Here is a 13,503-nt window from a genome sequence, read left to right as displayed (position 1 = left end):
CGCGGGGGGGGGAGGGGGGAGCTATTTGCAGGTGGGTGTGTCACACTGTGTGATTTCTGCTGGTGGTGGGATGTCGCTAGACAAACATCCGCCTGATAATGAAATGGAACAAAATCAAGTTCCCTTGCGTGCAATTTCTGTCCAGGTCACAAAAAATGGATTGCTCACTAGATCAGTCACAGATATCATTCCCCACACACACATTAATTTTGTATGTCAGCAGCACCATGGAAAAGTTAGCAGTCGAAATGAATTTATTTAATAGTTGCTCACGGTCACTTTCACTCCCGTATCACATTGTTGATTCTTGGCAAATCAGAATATTTTAAACAGATGAGTGCAACGAACAAAACATCGCACATATTATAAAAGCCAGAGGAGTCAAAATGCAACATCTTGTTATAAAGATTATTATAGCGGATACACCGGCATGAGTACCAACACCGACAAAATGTGCATTTCCTTAGCTTCCCTCGTGTGCAGGGTGTCTCAAAAGCAATTTACATCACAGAAGCTTAGCCGGCGCGGAGTAAACGGGAAAAGGGGATAGTGAAGAGATTAAGCCATAATAAAAGAAAATGTGAGACTTTTGAAAGTAAGGAGGGAGTGACAAAGCAGAGGGAAGCAGGCGGGGAGGTTCCAGAAGAGCATAGTAGCTGAATGAGCGGCAACCACTCAGGGGGTTCAGGAGTCGAGAAATAGCGCGTTGTCAAACGGCCGTGGGGGAATTGGAAAAGGAGGATGTGAATTCTGAAGTGAAGTCGCTGGGCACAGGAAGAAGTGGAACTCGGGGAGGATAGGATGTTGGGGGTGACTGGCTTTGTGTGACTGGAATGCGTTAAAACATCTTCCTGCAGGAGGGTAGCAAAAGAAAAACATTGTGTTGCTGCTGAAAATCATGCAATGCTTTGAATAAGTTGTAACTTGTGGAAGGTTGGTGCAGGGACACCAGCTAGGAGAGCATACGGTACCCTTTCCATACATTGGGGAGGAGGTTTCATTTTTTATAATTCTATATTTTTCCCAATTTCTGTAAATTTCCTCACTGCATATTGCTGGGATACAGTTCCATGAATGGCAACAATCCTCCAATATGATAATTCTTCATGTGTGAGCCTAGACAATGAGTGTTAATAGGTGTTCTTCTCTCCTTCATAGGCAGTCCCCCGGAGTTGAGGATGACTTGCTTCTACACTAAAATGAGTTCTAAGGTGACTGATGAGACCAATGCGGGATCTACAGTCTCTGTCACAGGTGGGGCAGACGGTAGTTGGAGGTGTCATGTATTCAACCAGCATTGTAACCCATGTATAATATGACCTAAGTTGTACACTGTGAGAACATTGACCACTAGATGGTGAACTTGTGGGAGACACTCCTAACCTAGACCTTCAGATATAAAAGAGGAAGCTCCACCCACTTCCTGCACTTGAGTGCTATGAAATAAAGGACAGGTCACAGACTGACCTTCTCTCAAGCATGGGCCTCGTGTGCAATTATACTGTATAGTAAGGACGTATTAATGGCGACAAGAAACTGGGATTTAAACCACGCGAGCTTGGCCACTAGCAGAACAGACGAGAGGTACTGTGTTAAGGAATGGTTGGGACAGAGATTCAACATTGTTAAAGCAGCACACAGTTCTCCAGGCAGACAAGGGCAGTCGGACATGCCCCAACATGTAGTCGAATCCAGAGGGGGAGTTCGACAGAGACAATGGCAAGCTGAACGGCGAATCACGCCATTGCAAGGGACAATGCGGCCAGTAATGGGGCCATGAACACCTGTGAATGGCGCACTCAAGGGCAATAACAGGGGCAGTCAGGAACGATTGTTTCAAACAGCAGCTCATGCTGGAGGCGTGGAGGCACACACTCAGCCGGAGTTTGCAGAGGTGAGCAAAATACCTGCAGAAATTGCAGAAATGAACGCTGGGGGAAATCGCTGGAAGCTGAAGTTCAGCGAGTTCATGTGGAGCACGTATACAGTTCATACACCGGGACGCCACCGATAATGATGAAAGTGCTCCTCAATGGCATCCCAGTATCAATGGAGCTAAACACGGGGGCCAGCCAGTCCCTGATGGGTATCAAACAGTTCGAAAAGTTGTGGGCGTCCAAGGCCAGGAGGCCAAAATTATCGGCGATTGACGAACAGCTACGGACTTACACAAAGCAAATCATTCCGGTGCTAGGCAGTGCCACGGTAGTCGTGACCCACAAAGATTCGGAGAACAGACTGCCACTCTGGATTGTCCCAGGGGACGGTCCCGCACTACTGGGGAGGAGTTGGCTTGCTGTCATTAACTGGCAATGGGGCGATGTCAATGCAATTTCCTCTGTGGAGCGAGTATCATGCTCACAGATCCTGGACAAATTTAACTCACTATTTCAACCCGGCATCGGCACTTTCATGGGGACCAAGATAATGATTCACATAAACCTGGACGCCAGGCCAGTACACCACACGCCAGAGTGGTGCCGTACGTGATGCGGGAAAAGATAGAAGGCGAATTGGACCGCCTGTTGAGGGAAGGCATCATCTCGCCAGTCGAATTCAGTGACTGGGCGAGCCCGATTGTGCCGGTGCTCAAGGCGGATGGGTTGGTCAGGATATGTGGCGATTACAAGGCCACCATCAATCGGGTGTCACTCCAAGACCAGTACCCGCTACCGAGAGCGGAGGACCTCTTTGCGACGCTATCCGGTGGCAAACTTTTTTCAAAATTGGACCTGACCTCAGCTTACATGACCCAGGAGCTGGCGAGTGAGTCGAAGAAGCTGACCACCATCACGACACACAAGGGGTTGTTTGAGTACAACAGATGTCCGTTCGGGATTCGCTCGGCCGCCGCGATCTTCCAACGAAATATGGAAAGCCTCCTCAAGTCAATTCCAGGGATGGTGGTTTTTCAGGACGACATCCTCATTACGGGTTACGATACTGAAGAACACCTCCATAACCTGGAGGAGGTGCTATGCAGACTGGACCGGGTAGGGCTGCGACTGAAAAAGGCGAAGTGCGTCTTCCTAGCTCCAGAGGTAGAATTCCTGGGGATGAGGGTAGCAACAGCCGGGATCAGCCCTACTGCGTCCAAGACGGAAGCGATCCAGAGAGCACCCAGACCCCGTAACACGACGGAGCTGCGTTCATTCCTGGGGCTCCTGAACTATTTTGGTAACTTTCTTCCCAAATTGAGCACGCTGCTAGAGCCACTACATGTGCTCCTACGCAAAGGTCGCAAATGGGTCTGGGGGACAGCCAGAAAAGGGCTTTTAATAGAGCACGCAATTTGTTATGTTCCAACAATCTGTTAACGCTATATGACCCATGTAAGAAACTTGTGTTAACGTGAGATGCGTCGTCCTATGGTGTCGGGTGTGTGTTGCAGCATGTTAATGCCAAGGGTCAGTTACAGCCGGTAGCTTATGCCTCCAGAAGTCTGTCCCAGGCAGAAAGGGGCTACGGGATGGTAGAAAAGGAGGCGCTCGCATGTGTACATGCGGTAAAGAAAATGCACCAGTACCTGATTGGCAGGAAATTTGAGCTGGAGACAGATCACAAACCCCTAACGTCCCTTTTGGCCGACAACAAGGCCATAAATGCAAACGCATCGGCCCACATACAGAGGTGGGCACTCACGTTAGCCGCCTATGACGACACAATTCGGCACAGACCGGGCATCAAAAACTGCGCCGATGCACTCAGCAGGCTCCCACTAGCCACCACTGAGGGGGCTATCGAGCATGCTGCTGAGATGGTCATGGCTGTTGTAGCTTTTGGAAGCGAAGGCTCACCCGTGACAGCCCGTCAGATTAAAGTCTGGACAAATAGAGACCCGCTATTGTCTCTAGTCAAGAAATGTGTCCTGAATGAGGACTGGGCAGCCACATACAGGGCATGCCCTGAGGAATTTAAACCATTTCACAGGCGCAAGGATGAACTCTCGATTCAGGCCGATTGCCTACTGTGGGGAAATTGTGTAGTCATGCCCCAGATGGGCAGCGAGGTGTTCATCAGAGAACTCCACAATGAGCACCCGGGCATTGTCACGATGAAGGCAATTGCCAGGTCACACGTTTGGTGGTCAGGGATAGACGCAGATCTTGAACTTTGTGTTCGCAGGTGCAACACTTGTGCCCAGCTGGGCAATGCACCCAGGGAAGAGCCCCCCTTAGCCCCTGGCCATGGCCCGCCAAGCCTTGGTCACGCATCCATGTGGACAACGCAGGTCCTTTCATGGGAAAAATGTTTTTGCTTGTAGTAGACGCCTACTCCAAATGGATCGAGTGTGACATTTTAAATTCAAGCACATCCTCTGCCACGGTAGAAAGTCTACGGGTAATGTTCGCCGCCCACGGTCTACCGGACATCTTGGTCAGCGACAATGGCCCGTGCTTCATAAGCACTGAATTCCAGGACTTCATGCCAGGCAATGGAATTAACCATGTTAGAACGGCACCGTTCAAGCCGGCCTCAAACGGCCAGGCAGAACGAGCAGTGCAGATAATCAAACAGGGTATGCTCAGAATCCAAGGGGATTCCCTACAATGTCGCTTATCACGCCTCCTGTTGGCCTACAGATCCCAACCACACTCGCTCACAGGGGTTCCACCCGCAGAGCTGCTAATGAAAAGGACGCTCAGAACCCGGTTATTCCTTAAACACCCCACCATGAAAGAAATTGTCGAGAGCAGGCGCCAGCCACAATATGACTACCATGACAGGAATGCGAGGGTGCGATGTATTGATATAAATTACCCTGTTTTTGTCCTCAACTACGTTGCAGGGCCCAAATGGCTCGCAGGCACTGTGGTTGCCAAAGAGGGAAATAGGATTCTGGTAGTTAAACTTACCAATGGACAAATCTGCCGCAAACATGTGGATCAAACAAAAAGGAGGTTCAGCAACCCCATAGAAGAAGCAGAGGAAGAACACTATGTAGCGTTCACTCCACCACAGGTGACCGAACACTGGAACCGAGTGGAGGAGAGCCCAGTCACTTTGGGCAGTCCGGACAGGCCTGAGGCACCGCAAACAGCAGACACTCAGGCCAGCGCCCAACAACCGGAGCCCCAACTCAGGCGCTCTACAAGGGAGCGTAAACCACCAGAGAGACTCAACCTGTCATCCCAATAAGACTTTGGGGGGGAGGTGATGTCATGTATTCAACCAGCATTGTAACCCATGTATAATATGACCTAAGTTGTACACTGTGAGAACACTGACCACTCGGTGGTGAACTTGTGGGAGACACTCCTAACCTAGACCTTCAGATATAAAAGGGGAAGCTCCACCCACTTCCTGCACTTGAGTGCTATGAAATAAAGGACAGGTCACAGACTGACCTTCTCTCAAGCATGGGCCTAGTGTGCATTTATACTGTATAGTAAGGACGTATTAGGAGGGACGGGTGGGTGGGGTGTATGATTTGTTGTACGCTTCTTCCGCTGTTTGTACTTGGCTTCCGCGTGCTCCCGGCGAAGAGACTCGAAGTGTTCGGCGCCTTCCCGGATATTCCTCCTCCACTTTGAATGGTCTTGGGCCAGGGATTCCCAAGAGTCAGTGGCGATGTTACATTTCTTCAAGAGGCTTTTGAGGGTGTCCTTGAAGCATTTTCTCTGCCTTCCAGGGGCTCGCCTGCCATGACATAGCTCGGAATAGAGCGCTTGTTTTGGGAGTCAAGTATCGGGCATGCGGACAATGTGGCCCGTCCATTGGAGCTGGCCGAGCATGGTCAATGCCTTGATGCTGGGATGTTGGCCTCAGAGAGAATGCTGACATTGGTGCGACAATTAATTTGCAGGATTTTATGGAGGCAGCGTTGGTGCTCTTCTCTAGTCTTCATGTGTGAGCCTAGGCAATGAGTGTTAAAAGGTATTAATAAGATATTCAACTGCAGGAGCCATGCCCTATTCTTTTCTCACCGGAGGTTCACTGATACTCACTTCCAGGAAGATTCTCTGGATAGCAATTGGGGTGGGAACCCAGGCTGATTTCCCACTGCTAACCTAAAGTTCTGAGGCCAAGTTTGTTACAGCACCTAAGATCAGCTAACTGAGCACAGAAAGGGGACCTTCTAATTCAGATGGCTCAATACCACAGTGCACACAACACAAAACACAGACTGGGAATTGAAACTGAGATGTTCCAGGATCACTTATCCACTAGCAAAACTAGCTGAACCATTAGGGTAATCGGCAATTTAAGAAAGAAAAACTTGAATTTATATAGTGCCTTTCAAGACCACCGGACGTCCCAAAGCGCTTTACAGCCAATGAAGTACTTTTGGAGTGTAGTTACTGTTGTAGTGTAGGAAACGCGGCAACCAATTTGCGCACAAGCAAGCTCCCACAAACAGCAATGTGATTTTGACCAGATAATCCATTTTTTTTGTTATGTTGATTGAGGGATAAATATTGGCAAGGACATCGGGGATAACTCCGCTGCTCTTCTTCGAAATAGTGCCATGGGATCTTTTACGTCCACTTGAGAAAGCAGATAGGGCCTCGGTTTAACGTCTCATCCAAAAGACGGCACCTCCGACAATACAGCACTCCCTCAGCACTGCACTGGAGTTTCAGCCTAGATTTTTTGTGCTCAAGTCCCTAGAGTGGGGCTTGACCCCACAACCTCTGACTCAGGCGAGAGTGCTACCTAGTGAGCCACAGCTGACAGCTGACAATCTATTATTTAAGATGATAAAAGGACTATCTTGGTGCCACAGTCAGTTGGAACTCCATTTGACTGTGTTACAGAGTGAAAGAATGCAGGTTTGAATCCCAAATCTTCACCACAATGGATTTGCAATCCAAGCCCTCCCCCCAATAATCACCAATTGGAGCATGGGCAGATACAGCAGGAGCGGCGAGGATTGGGCGCAGGAGCGGCGAGAGATCGTGTAGCGATGTGATCGGGGCCCAGGAGAGGTGAGAGTTCGGGGCCCAGAAGAAGGGAGGGCCCAGGGGCAGCACAGGCCAGCCCACACTGCAATATGTGTGCGCGCTAGGTCCATGCAGCAGAGCTGGTCTCCAGTCATCTTGGTTAATCCTTGCCACTGGAGCAAGACCTAGTTCTGTCAAGCTCGTGTGGTGGCTGGTGTGTAACGGCCACCACACATTAAAAAAATCCACACACAGGCATCTTCCACCCTTCAGGATGTAATTTGGGACCTGGAATATTAGGTCCTTCATTGAAACACCTGTGATCCCTTTTTAGCGTGGAAGCAAGTCATCCTCAATACGAGGGACCGCCTATGATGATGATGTTGATGATGATGGGTGAAGAATGAATATAGTTGGATCCTTGTTCTGTGTGTGAAAGTTGTTAGAATTGGAGCAAAAGCAAACATAATTTTAGCACTCACATGGCTTGCAGAGGTTCATATTTGCAGAGAAGTCAGGTTAAATTTGCATTAAATATATAACCATTACAAATACATACAGTTTTCTGTTTCTTTCACAGCCAAGTGTGGTAATTGGCAGTTTGTAATCAGAATCTATTACAGAATCCTTTGATTAATGAGCATACAGTACTAAGGGCTCTGAGGGTAGTTCATCCAACTGAAGGATCCGATTGTTCAATTATTTACTGCAATAGAAGAGTAAGTTGAGGCCTATCCTGTACTTCCAGATATTGCATACTATAGTTTGTGTGTAAATTCCTACCTGTTGCACGTAAAATTGTAAATGGTTTGCTCACCTCATGCAACGCCCCCTCCCTCTCAAAACCATCATCATTAGCCTCACCCCAAACCTTTTGTCTCTGCAAACTATTTCTCCATCTCCAATCTCCCGTTCCTCTGCAGAGTCTTTGAACATACCCATGTCTCCCACAACTCACACTGTCTGAATCCATCCAATCAGGTTTCCATCCCTTCCACAGATTTAAAATGGTCTTAACCAAAGTCACAAATGACATTTTCTGTTAGTGTGACCATAGTGCATTATTTCTCCTCATTCTTTTTGACCTTTCTGTAGCCTTTGATACAGTAAACCACACCATCCTCCTCCCAACGCCTCTGCTTGATTGTCCAGCTCAGTAGGACTAACCTTTCTAATGACTATTATACATAAATTAGCCAAGAACCAGGTTACTGGCTATATATTTATAAATGTTTCTTTCCCACTCATACACATATAAAGTTAAACAGTTCTATTTAGTTTTATTTTGTTCGATTTATTTTAGGTACAGCAGATTTTACGGCAGCAGTTTTCACTCAACAGGTGGCATGCATCCACCAATGACTCTGTGGTTACGCATAAAGGTTCCATAGGGCAGGCCGCAGCACTGCTGATGCTCTGAGAAACAGGCAGCATTTGGTGTTTCAAACATTTACAGAATATAAAACAAGCTGAAAACTGAAAACATTGCTGGAGTATATCACTGATCATCTGAACCTTGAACAAAAAGTTGTTTTTTTGAAAAAGTTAGACTTGACTGAGATGGTCCAGCCTATGCTAAACTTGCCAGTAATGTATTGGACAGATACATGCAAGGACAACCATCCCCTCCATATGCATGAGCAGCATACATAGATGGAAGTAACATTCTAGACTGAATTGTTATAACCACCTCCCCATCTAAAACATGGTTATTATGAAATTATGGTGGACTTAATTGCTGCCGCAATTTTGATAATGCCTCTGATGGTTATCTCCTAAATTGAAAAAAGTGCACCAATAATATTAAAGAGGCCATGTAGTATCTTGGCTCAGTTGGCAACACTCTTACCTTTGTGTCAGAATGTCTTGAACACCATGCCCACTCAAGGATTTTACGACATAATTTAAGCTGACAATTCAGTACAGTGCTGAGGGAGTATTGCATTGTCAGCATTGCCATTCTTCAGAAGAAACATTTAACAGTTTCAGATGGGTATATGTGCACTTATACTATTTGAAGAAGAGTTCTTTTATCCCGGACAAGATTCCGTCCTTAACTAATGCCAAAAAGTATTATTAATCATTATTCATCTCATTTATGTAATCTGTCTGTGTGCAAAATGGCTGTTGTATGTTTTTTCAGAGTGACTATTTGCACTAGGTTTTTTCTGCGCCTGCATCCTCTGGACTCCGCCCCCGACGCCTCTCACGCATGAGTAGACTCCTCGAACTCGAAACCGGAACCGGAAATGGGACCCACAACGACCGCGTTGTTCCGATCGCATTGACCGAACTGGGAGCTGTGTTGTTATGCTGCTGATCTTCCGACCGCGTTGTTCCGACTGCGTTGTTTTGACTGTGTTCACCCGGTCCTACTGACCGCGTTGTTCTGACCCTTGAAGCTGTTGACACCGTTGTTCTTGAAGCTGGGAGCTGTGCTGCTGACTGCGTTGACCGAGATTCCAGTGCTATTCTGACGAGCTGCGAGATTCCGACCGTGTTAACCGAGCTGGGCGCTTCCGACTACTAAAAATGCAAAACCGAGCTGCAACCACGTTTGCTTGCTTTGTAGTGTTGCTAGAAATTCATTTGTGCTTTAAATCTGTGATATTTGCTTGTTTTGCTTTGCTGTGTCAATAAATGTAATGACATTTTTTACTTTATTTCCATATCATTTGGATCAGTGACTATTGGCAGCTCCTAGGGCTTTTGGGTTCGCTTTTGAAAAGCAACAAACTTGGGCTGGGGTCATGAACTTGGGCTGAGGGTGTCACCTAACAGAGCAGGCAGGGCCTCGGTTTAACATCTCATCTGAAAGACGGCACCTCTGACAGTGCAGCACTCCCTCAGCACTGCACTGGAGTGCCAGCCTAGATTTATGTGCTCAAGTTCCTGGAGTGGGACTTGAACCCACAACCTTCTGACCTAAAGGTGAGTGTGCTACCCACTGAACCACAGCTGACACTTGCTGACACTTAAATGCAATTTATTTCTTTCTGTAATAGTTGATCCCTCCACATATTCAGCCTATTCCTCCATCCGATCATTGCAGCCTTCGCACCCTCTGCTCTCTGATACCAGCCCCCTGAGCAGTTGCCTTCCATTTGCTCCATCTTTGGTGGCAGAGCCTTTAACCTTCTTGGCCATACATACTGGACTCTCTCCTTAGACACTTCTGATCCCCTAGCTCTCGAGTTTCAGCTTTTAAGGATTTTCTCAAAGCCCATCTTTGGCCAAGCCTTTCAGTCATCTCTCCTAACCCTCCCACAAATGCTCGGCATTCACTCATTTTATCCTCTGGAGCACTTCAAGATCTTTTCTATATTAACGGCCTAAATATATGCACATTGTTATTGATAGAAGTGCATGGATAGCTCTGGAGTGCCCTCTTTTGGTTGCTATCTTTCTCCCTTGAGAAACTGAATCATAATGTTAATATTTTACTTTTCAAGCACATTACCAGTGATAAATTAAACTACCAATACATTAAAAATGAACTAAAATTAAAGTAAAAAAGGATAGTGGTGACATAATGGTTTGAGTGCCTACATACTGCACCATAGAGTTGATGGATCGTAGCCAGTGCCTGTGATATTCCACATGGCAAATTCATTTAAGTTATTGTTGTAAAAGTACAAAGTGAATGACAAAAATCAATGACAATGTAAAAGCAGACTGCATGCATGCAGCTTCCAATAATAAAGTCAGAGTGTGCTGGACTGGTTTCTTTGCTGCCCTCCTAACCAGGTGTCCACAATCACGCACTGGGTAAATGCATTGTGTGACACTCGATCAAAAAAAATGTCAACTTCGATCTTTGCTGAGTTAGCTGGTCTCATCCAGGCACTTGCCCTCAGTATCCATGAGCTAAGTTGGTGAAAATTAGTCATGGTTCCTGCTCATGATTAAAATGCAATAATTAACTGGAAGTGCGCATGTGTGGACGTTGACTGAGGACAGGATCAGGCTCTGCTAGGACACTGTAAAACTTGTAGGGCTAGATTTTCCACATTTCTTGCATGCTTAATGCCCAAATAACGTCCATTTTACTGCTGAAATGACGTGTAACGCCCATATAATCGCCCATTTAGCCACCAAGTGGAAACTGACGGACATTTTTCAGAAACGTATCGCCGAGCGTTACATTCCCCATGTGCATAACGGCAGGAAATAAAATAACATCCGCCCACTTTTTTTGGCTGGAATCATCAGAATGGGCGAAATCAACGCCCATAATATGACCCAGTGTTACTTTCCGCATGGAATTAACGCCGAGATTCAAAAATACCGCTCGCCCAATTTTTTTGTCGTAAAGAGCACAATTTGCGAAACTACTGCCCAGGAGATAGCCCACCGTCACTTTCACCACCTCGCACATATATCGGCCACAATATCACTCGCCCAAAAAAACACCTGAAAAAAGTGGAACTGTTCTGAACTAAAGCCAGCGGTGTGGCTGCCATTTTTTAAATCTCAGGTTGCTTCATTCAAAAGGCTGCTTCAACTTTGGGGGAGTTTGGTTTGACTCTGAAGTTCTTCTCAGGTGAAGTGACCATCTTAACAGACATATTTTCAGACTCTGGACGGTTGGGGGTTAACTCTAGAGTATTTTAGTGAGGAAATTATTGCTTCTGATAAATCGCTATTATACTTTCATTGCAGTGGGGCCAGCCATTTCTCAGTCTGCATCGATTAATACGCAGATGCTGCAGAGTGCAGATGGCTCATATGTGATGCACATTGTTATGTCCCCAATTTAAGGCGTGCAAGAATGAGGAGATCATCCAGACCATACACACCCCGCACGTGCAGGCAAAAGAGGTCTTACTTCGATGTGTCCGACCACACTTGCCTTCAGAGACTGCGCTTCCACAAGGTGGTGATCAATGAAATATGTGAGCTCATCGGGCCACATATGCAGCCTGCCATCAGGACATCAGTGTCGCTCGAGGTCAAGGTCACTGCAGCAATGTCTTTCTACGCGTCCATTTCCTTTCGGGCCTCCACGGTCGAGATTTCCCCTCTGTCTCACCGTGCCACCCATCGCTGCATTGGACAGGTCACGGAGGCCCTGTATGCACAAAGGATGAACTTTATCAGCTTCCCCATGACCACGGAGGCTCAGACTGACAGGGCTGGAGCAACCTACCGCATTGCTAAGTTCCCCAGGATGCAGGGAGCAATACAGTGCACTCACATTGCTTTGCGGCTAACTTCTCAGGACCCAGAGCTTTTTCGTAAAAGAAAAGGATTTCACTCCCTGAAGGTCCAACTAGTTATCGACCCAACCAGATCATAATGGCAGTGAATGCCAAATGTCCGGCCAGCTTCGATGAGGCTCACATCCTGCGTTGTTTCTGACATCTTTAAGAATCAGCCACAAGGACAATGCTGGATGTTTGGTGATAACCGATATGGCCTAGCCACCTGGCTGATGACGCCCCTGCATTACACCCACACTGAGGCCGAGAAGCGATACAACCAGAGCAACAGCAATGTGGTCCACAAAACAATAACTGTGCTTAAGCAGCCCTTCAGATTTAGGGGAGCTACAATACAAACCTGAGCAAGTAGGTAAATTTGTGGTCGTGTGCTCCATGCTGCACAACCTGGCTATCAGGAGGGGCCAAGAATTGCCAGAAGGGACTGATGCTCCACCTCAGGAGAGAGAAGAAGAGGATGACAAGGGGCTGGACGCTGACCTAGAGCCAAACAATCAGGCTGGCTATGCCCACGACCCCCTCCAGACCGCTGGAAAGGGCCCGTGGTGGCTACATAGCTGCAAGACTCTTACGTCAGGAGCTCATAACTGAACGATTTGCCTGAAAGAACATTGCTGTGAGTGACAATGCTGACACACTGCTCTGTGTGTGCAACTCAGACATCAATGGTGCCCATCACCCTGGTGCCAGTTAAAGTTTACGTTGATTGAAGTTAAGTTTTATTTAACCTTTCATGTTAAAGAATCACCAGTGTCTAATGGTCCAGCTATCTGAGACAATGCACAACAAGGTTATGTTCAATAAATATATTTTTATACCAATATTGGAAATCATAAGTATCACGGGCAAAAAAACCCAACCCCCACCCACACCCCACTTTTTCCACCATTGACATCAATCAAATCTTCAACATGTCCAGCAACACAGAATACAAAGGCAAAGCAGGAGGGTGGTCCCCTCCCCCCATACATTACAACAAATTGCATACACCCAGATAGAGATATAACACAGCCATCATGCACCTCACTTTCCTTCCCCCCTCTCCTTCTCCCCACCTCTACCCCTTCCCCTCCTCGCTCCACGGCACCTGACCGAGGAGCTCCTCAGGTGGTGCCTCATTGAGGGGGATGAAGGAAGAGGCGGTGGTTGCAGGGATACGAGAGCAGGGGGTGCCGAGGGGGCAACATTCTTTGATGCAGAAGCAGGATCTTGGTTCTTGCTCGCATCTGTCTTTCGCAGTGGTGGTGCGGAACCTAGGGGTGGAGTGCCGCGTCCTGGGACCACTGGGAGGCCTGTGGCAGCAATGTTCCTGGCTTTCACATCCCGGGCCTCCGCCATCCGCGGAATGTACTCAGTCATGGTGGGCAGCTGTCGGGATATGCCCCCCAATGCTTTGA

This window comes from Pristiophorus japonicus, chromosome 8 (assembly GCF_044704955.1).
Source record: "Pristiophorus japonicus isolate sPriJap1 chromosome 8, sPriJap1.hap1, whole genome shotgun sequence".
Lineage (NCBI taxonomy): Eukaryota > Metazoa > Chordata > Chondrichthyes > Pristiophoridae > Pristiophorus > Pristiophorus japonicus.
The sequence above is the reverse complement of the archived record's forward strand: the minus strand, read 5'-3'. Positions refer to the sequence as shown.